Consider the following 9,881-nt stretch of genomic DNA (forward strand, 5'->3'; position numbering starts at 1 on the left):
AGAGGCTCTGGCTGATTTAGCCTCTGCCTTCTTGCAGTGTCTAGGTGAATCCCTGTAGCTTTAAGCCAGCCAGTTAGTGGTCCTATGTCACAGCAGCCCTGAGAAATGAACACAAGCCATTCCTGGCCCTTGGTCTTCTCCATGACTCTCCTTCTGCGAGCCTGTCCTCTGGGCAGCCCATTCTCTGCTTTCTATCAGAAGCTCTCCTTAGTAGAGTGTTTGGATGTGGCTATTGGTTTTGTTTGCAAAGGCTCTTGAATGTGAAGTTTCCTTTGCATTCGGCCAAGGCCATATCTAATATCCCAACACCGTGAGAGGGGGCAGCCTGCTGCTTAGTGAACTGGGGTCTTTCTGAAAGTGCATGCTGGACACGGACACTCTAGCCTGCCTGTTCGACAAGCTGGTTTTGCTAGTGAAGACTCTTTGAATACAGGGAGAGAGGAGTGAGTTTGCGAAAGATTGTGCTTGTTAGACATTTCTTAGTTTAAAAATCATGTGTGTGTGAGTATGAGTGTGCGCACAGCGTGCCACAGCATGTTGAGGCAGAGAACAACTTGCCGTGTTAGCTCTCTCCTTCCACCATGTGGTGTGAGCTCCGAGAACCCAAATCATGTCGACAAGCTTGGTGCCAAGTACCTTTACCTGCTGGGTTATCATGCCCAGCCAGAGAATCATTATCTTATTATTAGTGTTAATCTTAAAATTACGCCTAATCATTCACTTATGTATTCTCTGTGTGCATGTGGAAGTCAGAAGGCAGCTTTGAGAGGAGAATAGCTTTATCCTTCCACGTTTATGTGCGTTCCCGGGCTGAGGCTTAGGTCGCCAGGTGGCAAACACCTTTATCCTCATCACCACTACCACCTCCTTCTTCCCCTTCCCCCCTTTGGCCGAGACACAAGGTTTCTGTGTAGTCCTGGCTGTCCTGGAACTTGGTCTGTAGACCAGGCTGGCCTCAACTCACAGATCTGCCTGTCTCTGCCTCCCAAATGCTGGGATTAAAGGCATGCGCCACCACTGTCCAGCTCAAGGAGTTATTTTTTTTTAAATTCTTTATTAATTACACTTTATTCATTTTGTATCCCCTCTGTGGTTCCCTCCCTCCTCCCATCCCTCCTCCCATCCCAATCCTTCCCTCCTCCCATCCCAATCCCTCCCTTCCTCCACCCTCTGCATGCATGCCCCTCCCCAAGTCCACTGATAGGGGAGGACTTCTTTTCCTTCCTTCTGATCCTAGTCAATTAGGTCTCATCAGGAGTGGCTTCCTTGTCTTCTTCTGTGGCCTGGTAATGCTGCTTCCCCCTCAGGGGGAGGTGATCAAAGAGCAGGCCAATCAGTTCATGTCAGAGACAGTCCCTGTTCCTATTACAATGGAACCCACTTGGATACTGAACTGCCATGGGCTACATCTGTGCAGGGGTCTTAGGTTATCTCCATGCATGCTCCTTGGTTGGAGTATCAGTCTCAGGAAAGACCCCTGTGCTCAGAAGTTTTGGTTCTGTTGCTCTCCTTGTGGAGCTCCTGTCCTCTCCAGATCTTACTGTTTTCCACTTCTTTCAAGAGATTCCCTGCACTCAAGGAGTTATTTTTTAAATGAGCTCATACAAGAAATTGTGTGATTTTTTTGAGATTTATGAACTTTTCTATTGTTTGAGAATTTCATACAGGCATGTAATGCATTTTGATCAAACCCGTCTCCTTTCCTTTCCTCCCAGTTCCTCCCTTATCCCCACACATGGCTGTCCCTTCCCATCTTTGTGTGCTCCCATTTTAAATGAATCAACTCAGGTGTGAGACAGTTGAGTGGGACACAGTAGCTTCTCGAGGCTGTATCCCTGAAGGAGACCAACTCTTCTTTTCCCGGCAGCCATCAGTTGCCAACATCTCCTTAGCTAAGGACCAGGCTTCATAAGCACCTCTTGCTCCTTTGTTGGGATTTCGGATGCCTTGTCTTTGTGGGGATCTTCTGCAGTCAGTCACAGCGGCAATGGCCCTGTCATGTTCAGCGAATACTGCTTCAATGCTGATGTCCACCATCTCTAGCTCTTACAGTGTTTCTGTCCTCCTCCCCTGTGATAATCCTTAAGCCTTGGTGAGGGGGTTCTCTCAAGAGAACGCAATGGTCTCTTCTTCCCTGCAGGTTGACCAGCTGTAGGTGAGTAGTATGTGATTATTTTTAATAGGAAGTATACAAATACTCCACCAGTTTTATTTCAGTGTTTCTGAATTTGGGATTTAGCTGTTACTGTTAATGTAGGCGAATCATAGAAGAGAGGTTAGTTTTTAAATGCTAATGTTTGTATATCTGCATGCACTGATTACTTAAACATTTATCATGAAAAGAAAAAACAAAACTACACACCTGTAGAACATGCCTGTAATTCTGGTATGCCAGAGGTTCAGGGGTTGGAGGCTGGGCTGGGATGCTTTACCCTAAGATAGTCCAGGTTACAGAAGGAGACTGTCTGAAAAATGCAAATCTGTGGCAGGTACGAGATAGCATTCCTTGAATTGTTGATCAGCAGTGTCTTGGAGGTCCCTAGAACATTATGGGCGATTGCCATTGCTTTTGGTTGTCTGCTAGAATTTGATAATAAAGTTTTATTTTTGAAGACACCATATACTTTGGTCATGGGGCACAGAGAAATCAAGTTTGTACTGAAAGAAAGCTTCTTTGCTGGCTAGCTTACATAGTACCAGAAGGTGCTGTGTGGGCTCCTGGGGAAACAAGTCATCAACAGTATTTGTTGTAAACCCCATGAGCTATAGTTACAACCAGAGTGGCAATATGCCCATGTGTGCAATAGTGGCATGAGTGTTATAGGGAAATCAACTCATTTCTGATTGGGTTTAAGGCCTGCTCCATAGGAAGAAGCACATAACAGACTGTAAATCTAAGAACCTGTGGCTAAGGGGCTTATAGACCCAAGGGGTGAACCTACTGCTCTTATTTTGCTAAGTGGACATAATATCAAACTACTTTCTAATTTGTATTTATATACCCAATGATTAGTGAAGCTATTCAGAGAAATTTCTTTGTGCGGTGGACCAGTGATTAATGCAGAAATCCACAGTAGATTACAGTGAATAAGTCACTGCGCAGCGCTCACCCACAAGCAGAGAATCTTTATCATTCCTCCCCTCCCCGAAGGCTCAGAGACCTTTGTAGACAAGGTGTTGGAAAGACCGAAGAGCCAGAGGTTGGGGAGGACTGGGCAAAATTGTCTTCCAGAGGAGAGAGACCACTGCCCTCATGAACTCTCAGCTGTGGTGGACGCCTGCACAAGGCCGGCATAAGGGCAGGCCAATTGACAGTCCAGAACACAGAGGGGAGGCCCCCCAAGCCCCAGCCCTAATTGAGGAGCTATTGGCAGTTGACAGCTTTCTGGGGAAAGAGCCTCAGTTTTCTTTAAGGGTGGGGCTTCTCCGGGGTCTCCCACGCTCCAGTGGGTGGCATGAAGTTGGGGGATAGGGAGGGAGGGGGATGGATCTGGGGTGAGTTAGGAGGTAGATGAGGGGTTGAATACAATCAAATACATTGTATGTAATCAAGAAATTATCAAAGAATTAATAACTATTATATTGAAAGACCAACCCCCCAAACAAAAACAAATAAAATCCAGAAAGAAAAAAATGAAAAGGAAAAGAAAAGAAGAAGGAAAAAAAGACAGGAATCTAAAGGTGTTTTATTGGGGAGAAAAGCAGGACAGCAGAAAACCAGAAAGAAAGAAAGAAGTGTCAAGGGGTTTAAGACCCTTGTTGTCAGGACAGCTCAGAGGCCATCCACAGAGCAGCAGCATGAAGAGACGGCTGTGTACGTGAGAATGCATTTGCAAGCAGACTATCTCTGTGGACCCAAAGAGCACAATAGCAAAATAAGTAAAAAACCCCGTTAAAAAGTGACAAGACCTATACATCAATAAGGACAAAATACACTTTAAAAGGCAAAAAGGAACTACACCGTTGGCTTTTACTCCAGTGCCTACAAATTATATACCTGGTCTAACTGGAAACACTTTCTCCTGCCCCGCCCCGCCCCCACCCCACCCCTATCCCCACTGAGTGGAATGCTGCTGGAGTTGGTTGTTCCACAGAATTCAATTAATAACAGCTGGCATGCATGAGGCCCCTAGAGATTACTCAAGCCTGAGAAGAAAGCAGCCCAAAGTTTAAGAAGACTCTACGCTTCTCCCATACAGCACAAAGCACAGAAGGAAAAGGAGGACAAAGTGTTTAGGGTAAAAGACACAAAAAATGCTTCCCATAGTTTGACATTGGAAAGGGACCTTGGCTCTCCACTCACACTGGCTGCCTACAAACACAACTCTGCCCACTTATCTACTCTCAGCCCTCCTGGAAAACAAACTTTTGCAACTAGAGAGAAGCCGTCTCTGCCCACGGTGCTATATAACCTCACCCAGCACAGAGAGATGTGAACAGAGTGGATCACCTGACAGAGAGGAAAACAAACAGCAAGCATGGAAGAGCAAAGGGAAAACAGCAGCCGGTCCGGGAGGAAACATTCAGGAACAGGAGAGACTTAAATTGTAACTATAAACCCCAAGATTTCAGGAAAACTTGCATTTATCAGACAGAACCAAGCTGCTATAGAAAAGGAGGAGGCAGAGTTTGAAAAGGCATATTCAGACATAAAAACAAAAAACATGGCAAAATAAAAAAAGATATGCATTTGGTGGACAAACTAAAAGCTTCTGGGAAAGAAGCTCAAATGGAGAACTCCAAAGCTGAGGTCCTCCTCCCGAGTTTACAGCTGAGTGAGACACAGGGAAATCTGAGAGAGCTGTCTCTTTAATGTTTATACTTCACTGTCTTCAGTGAAGCGAAGTGAAAATAGACAATCCATTCTCCCTGGATTGAAAGTAAGTCAGAGTTTTCAGATGAAAGGGGATGCTAGAGGTCCAATCATGTAAAGTAATAAAACAAAGCCAGAGTAGGACAAGACATTCAGACTGCTTATCTGCAGACCTATCATTTGTACTCCTTTACAACCTGACATTTGTTGAGTGAATGAATGAATGAGCTGATGAAAACATCTTAGGAAGCTTTCGAGGTCCAAGGTCATGGAGCAGAGCAAAAATGTGTACACAGAGGGTAAAAGAGTAGATTATCTTAAGTAAGGATTTTATGATTAGTAGATGTTTCACCAACACCCACAGCCCCCACAGCTCCCCTCCCTGCCAGTGTGTGTGTGCTTGTGCCTGCTATTGTGAGGGCTCGCGGTCAATGTCAGTTATCTTCCACCTTCTGTCTACCTTCAGCCAGACCAGCTGGCAATGAACTACAAGGGTTCTCTGCTGCCCCGACACAGACTTGTGCCTCTGGAGGCAACTTTCCTGTACTGCTGTGGATAAGAACTCATCCTCATGCTTCCGCCATAGGCAGGGGCCACGTCCCCAGTCCAGCAACTGTAGGTTCTGATGACACACCAAGTTCTCTCTCTCCCTCCCTCCCTATCCAATGCAGCTCTGTTGGTTGGTAGAGCGCTGGCTCTGTGGGCTTGATTATCTACTTATCCTCAGCGTGGTGCCTTTGACTGCAATCCCAGCATTTCACAGTCAGAGGCAGGAAGGATCAGGAATTCACAATGATCCTTGGCTACTGACTGCATTCAGGGCCACCCTGGGCTGTATGGGACCCTATCTTCAAAGAAACAAGCAAGACCCCAAACCAAACCAAAACAACAATAATTTAGTAGGAAAAAAAAATCTTCATTCATAAGAATAGTACCACATCAACAAGAAAGACCTACAGACCAGTATAATAATCAAAGCTCTTTTACTGTTATCTCGTTCTTATCACGGAGGAATCACTCCCGAACAGCTTCTCCAGAAGCAGGTTGAGTTTCTTTAATCAGAAAGTCTGGAGACCAAAAACTTTTAATGCTGACAGGATGTTCAAAATGTCTCAGAGTTTTGAAGCATTTGAAGTTTCAGAATTTTGGATTGGGGAGCTTCAACTAAATTCCATGCAAATATGCCCGGCTCCCCAAACCCCCAAATCTTGACATTCTTCTGCCCTCAAGCATTTAGGATAAGGAATGCATAACCAGAGCTAAAGGTATCCGCAGGGAATGCCAGGCTAGCCTCCCAGCCGTTTTCTGTTGTGGGTTCTACACACAGGACCTGCTGCGTGCTACCCAGAGTTACTGGAGACAGTGGGAATAGCAAAATAACAGCCCCAACTAGAAACCGGAAAGCAGAGCAGGTCTTTCACATAATGAGGGGGGATAAATGCTACATACCCACTATTAGGGGAGCAAGAAAAAAAATCCCTGAGCAGTATGTGCTACGCAGAAAATTAAAGTGGAGTGCTGTAGCCGAAAGACTGGGTGACTCAGATAAGCCCTCCTCCCCCCGCCCCCCCCGCCGGGAGGGAACATTTAAGCTGACCACCTTTTTTCTTGTTGCATCCTGTACAAGGAACAGAGGCAGAAGCTTGTAAAATTGTATGTTTTATATCATAATTCCTGGTTGAAATTACATAAGTAAAACCACAAAACACTCCCCAGAGTACAGAGACGGCCTGGTGAGATAGTGAGTCATGGTCAAGTGTTACGCCATCCTTCTGCCTGGACAGAGTCATAGTCCCACACATGAAGCTCCTTTGAGCATTTCGTGGTTTGGTTGAGAATATCCGTTGGATATCAAGTGGACTATAGAAATGGGTGACTGTACCACCTAGCAGAGTCCAAAGAACTTAGCAATGTATAATGGAATTATCAGATACCTAAAATGTTATGGAATCCAGGAAACAGAGACAGATAGAGAGAGTTGGAAACTCGGAGTCCTCCTGCCTAATGAATATCAGGCTCACGCATACTGGGGAGTCTTCCACCAAGGGAAAGAAGAAGAGTGGTAGAAAACAGCCTGGCCCTTGGCTACTTCTCCTAGAACAGATGCAGGCAGCCAGGCCCACGTCTGGGCTTCCTGTCACTCCGCCATCTCGGATGGGCTTGGAACACTGAGGAGGAGTTTAAGTGTGGGCTGCTGTGAGGTGTTCAGACATCATCAGTTCTGTAAGAAAATACACATGTGTGATCAAATGCTCCCCCCTTTTCTTGTAAGCAAATTGCTGAGAAAATTTCAGTTGTGGTTATAGCTCAGTGGCAGTGTGCTTTGCCTGGCATGTGTGAGCCTTCGAGTTTCTCCCCAAGCACTGAAATAAACAAAGCTGAGTGAGATTGAAACTCATTCTTATGTAGAATCATGTATACATGCTCGAACATGTAGGCACACACACTTTTCTGGTCACCATATTATGTATTACAGGCCAGAGCACCTGGTTGTTTCCTGGGGTGTCCATGGACAGCAGTGACAGTCTCTAACATTTTTTCTGATCCCAGCTGTAGGTTAATTTTCTCCCTTCCCCCCTACAAGGCAGAGTGTTCATGCGGGTTATCGTTCCAATGTTCTCGTAATGACTTTATTGTTATTGTTGTTGTTATATGGTGTGTGTGTGTGTGTGTGTGTGTGTGTGTGTGGAGAGGAGAGCACAACTCTGAGTAACTGGTACTCTTTATCTCTACAAGGGTTCCTGGGATTGAATGCAAGGCTTTTGTGGTAAACACTTTTACCTCTGAGCCATTTCATTGGCTTTGTTTTTAAATGGCAGATAAGTCTCTTGTCTCTAGACTTGAAATATAGTCAGAGGACAAGGAAAGGATAAGGAAACTGTGATGGAGGGAGCAGGCCCTGTTGGTAGTTGGCAGTGGTGAAGCCTCGTCCTATTGGAAATGGGGCTCCTGTGTCTTCCTTTCACTTCCTCCGAGAACTTGATCTTTCTGTTGCCTTTGCTTTATCTGTACACATGGTTTCTCACCTTCACAGACCTCAGCTCTCTGTCTTAGAAATGCAGAGGATGTTTTTCTCTTGAACTGCATTTCTGGGATCATCTGAGGGGCTGATGCTAATAGTTACCTGTGCTTCCTCTCCCCAACTACTAAGAAGCCTGGTTCTCCTCTTGTTGATTTCCACTGTACTAAATGCCCCAAGCCTTCTACACATACTCTCGCTGTCTCTCTGTCTCTGTTTCTGTTTCTCACACACAAATACGTGTGGGCTGGGCTTGGTAGATTTTCCATTTTAAGACTCGGCAATTAAGCTTGAAGAAAAGTGGAATGCTACAGTTAATGGAGAAGTGGCTATAGTTTGGAAAAATGCGTAAGTGGGGTGAGTCAGGGATGTGCCCTGGAGGGCCTGGGCCAGTGACTTGGCCCACAATGGACAGTGCATAGTCTGGGTAAGGTCATGACTCCCATCTGGGACAAATCTATCCCACAACACCAAACATATAATTGTATCTACCATCACAGAATCCCATTGAAAAAAGCGCATTGATCACCGACCAGATAAGGGGACAGTAGTTTAGAACTACAAAGGGAAAATCTTTGGAATTCTCCCTATTGCTCTAGGGAAGTTCCATGACTTTTCTGATTTTATTTGGAGTTGGCATTACTGCTCTTGATTTAATTCCCCCCAGGCACAAACATATTTGATGGGTTGTACTGAATCATCAGGCCAAAGCTTAGGAAGGGACCAGATAGAGAAGGGAACTTGTTAGCCTGCTCCCTCGGAGAAGACCAGCCTTACAAAGGCAAACACTTTTAGTCCTTTACTATTTTCTGATTCTCAGAGTTGAGGCTTTTCTCAGTTTTATTATAGAAATAAAAAGCTACAGAACACCAGCGTTAACCAAAATAGACACTGCGTCATCTTTGCTACTACTCAGAGAAACAGTGTGACGAAAGCACTTCCAAATGGAGGATTATTTAGAAAGCGACCGCAGAGTTTTAAAATAGGAAGCAGTCACATTTCAGAAGCAGTCAGTGCTGGACATGCTTTCTGATGTAACTTCGCCTGTCTCAGGTGTGGGGTAGTGAACAGAGACGGCATCACAAACACAGGAACTCAGAACCAGGAGCCTGGACAGGCTAGCAGCTTCACAGTGCTCCCTTCTCTAGGCACAGAACACACGGTCACTGGATCAGGGGTTAGCAACACACATAAGAAGATTGCAGGTAACCGCTTTTTTATCTTGGCTATTTGGAAGCATGTCCAGTTAGTTCATTATGTTAGTACTTTAAGATTTTATTTATTTACTTATGTATCTATTTGCTATTTATATTTGCAGTGCGGGGAACAGAAACTCAGTCTTTTCTCATGGTAGGTAAATGCACTACCCCTGAGCAAGACTTCCAGTGCCTGGGTAGCTTTATTTATTTACTTATTTTAAAGGAAAGTAATTTTTACTGATTTACGAAGATACAGTGTAGAGTTAACACTGCTGTTTCCTGTTAAGATGCTAGGTTTCTATTTTATTTCCACGGACTAAAAACCATTAACAGATGCAGGAAGGGCCTAGCAATGTGTTCACCAATGTTGACCAACTGACACCAAAAGAATCCTTACTCCTGAGCCTTTAGTTCTTGTCCTCTGAGTTACCACTAAGTATTCGATTGCGTTTATTTGTTCATGCATCTCATGCCACGTCTCTGGCCGTTAGTGCCGTGGGATGTGTGGGGTGTTCACTCTCTCAGTTAGTTACCATTGCTGTGAAGAAACACCACGACCAAAAGCAACTCAGGGAGGAAAGGGCTTATGTGGCTTTCACATCGGTGAAGGGAGTCAGGACAGGAGTCAGGCAGGGCAGGAAGCTGGGGCTGAGGAAGAGGCCATGGGGGGTGCTGTTTGCCGGCTTTTCTCCTCATGGCTTGTTCAGCCTGCTTTCGCATGGAATCCAGGACCACCAGCCCAGAGGGAGCCCCACCCACGTGGTTTGGACGTTTCCCCATCCATCACAGTTTTATTGATCTTCTGGAGACTTCTTTTTTCAATTCAAGTTCCTTGCTCTCAGAGGACACT

Source organism: Meriones unguiculatus, chromosome 10 (genome assembly GCF_030254825.1).
Source record: "Meriones unguiculatus strain TT.TT164.6M chromosome 10, Bangor_MerUng_6.1, whole genome shotgun sequence".
Lineage (NCBI taxonomy): Eukaryota > Metazoa > Chordata > Mammalia > Rodentia > Muridae > Meriones > Meriones unguiculatus.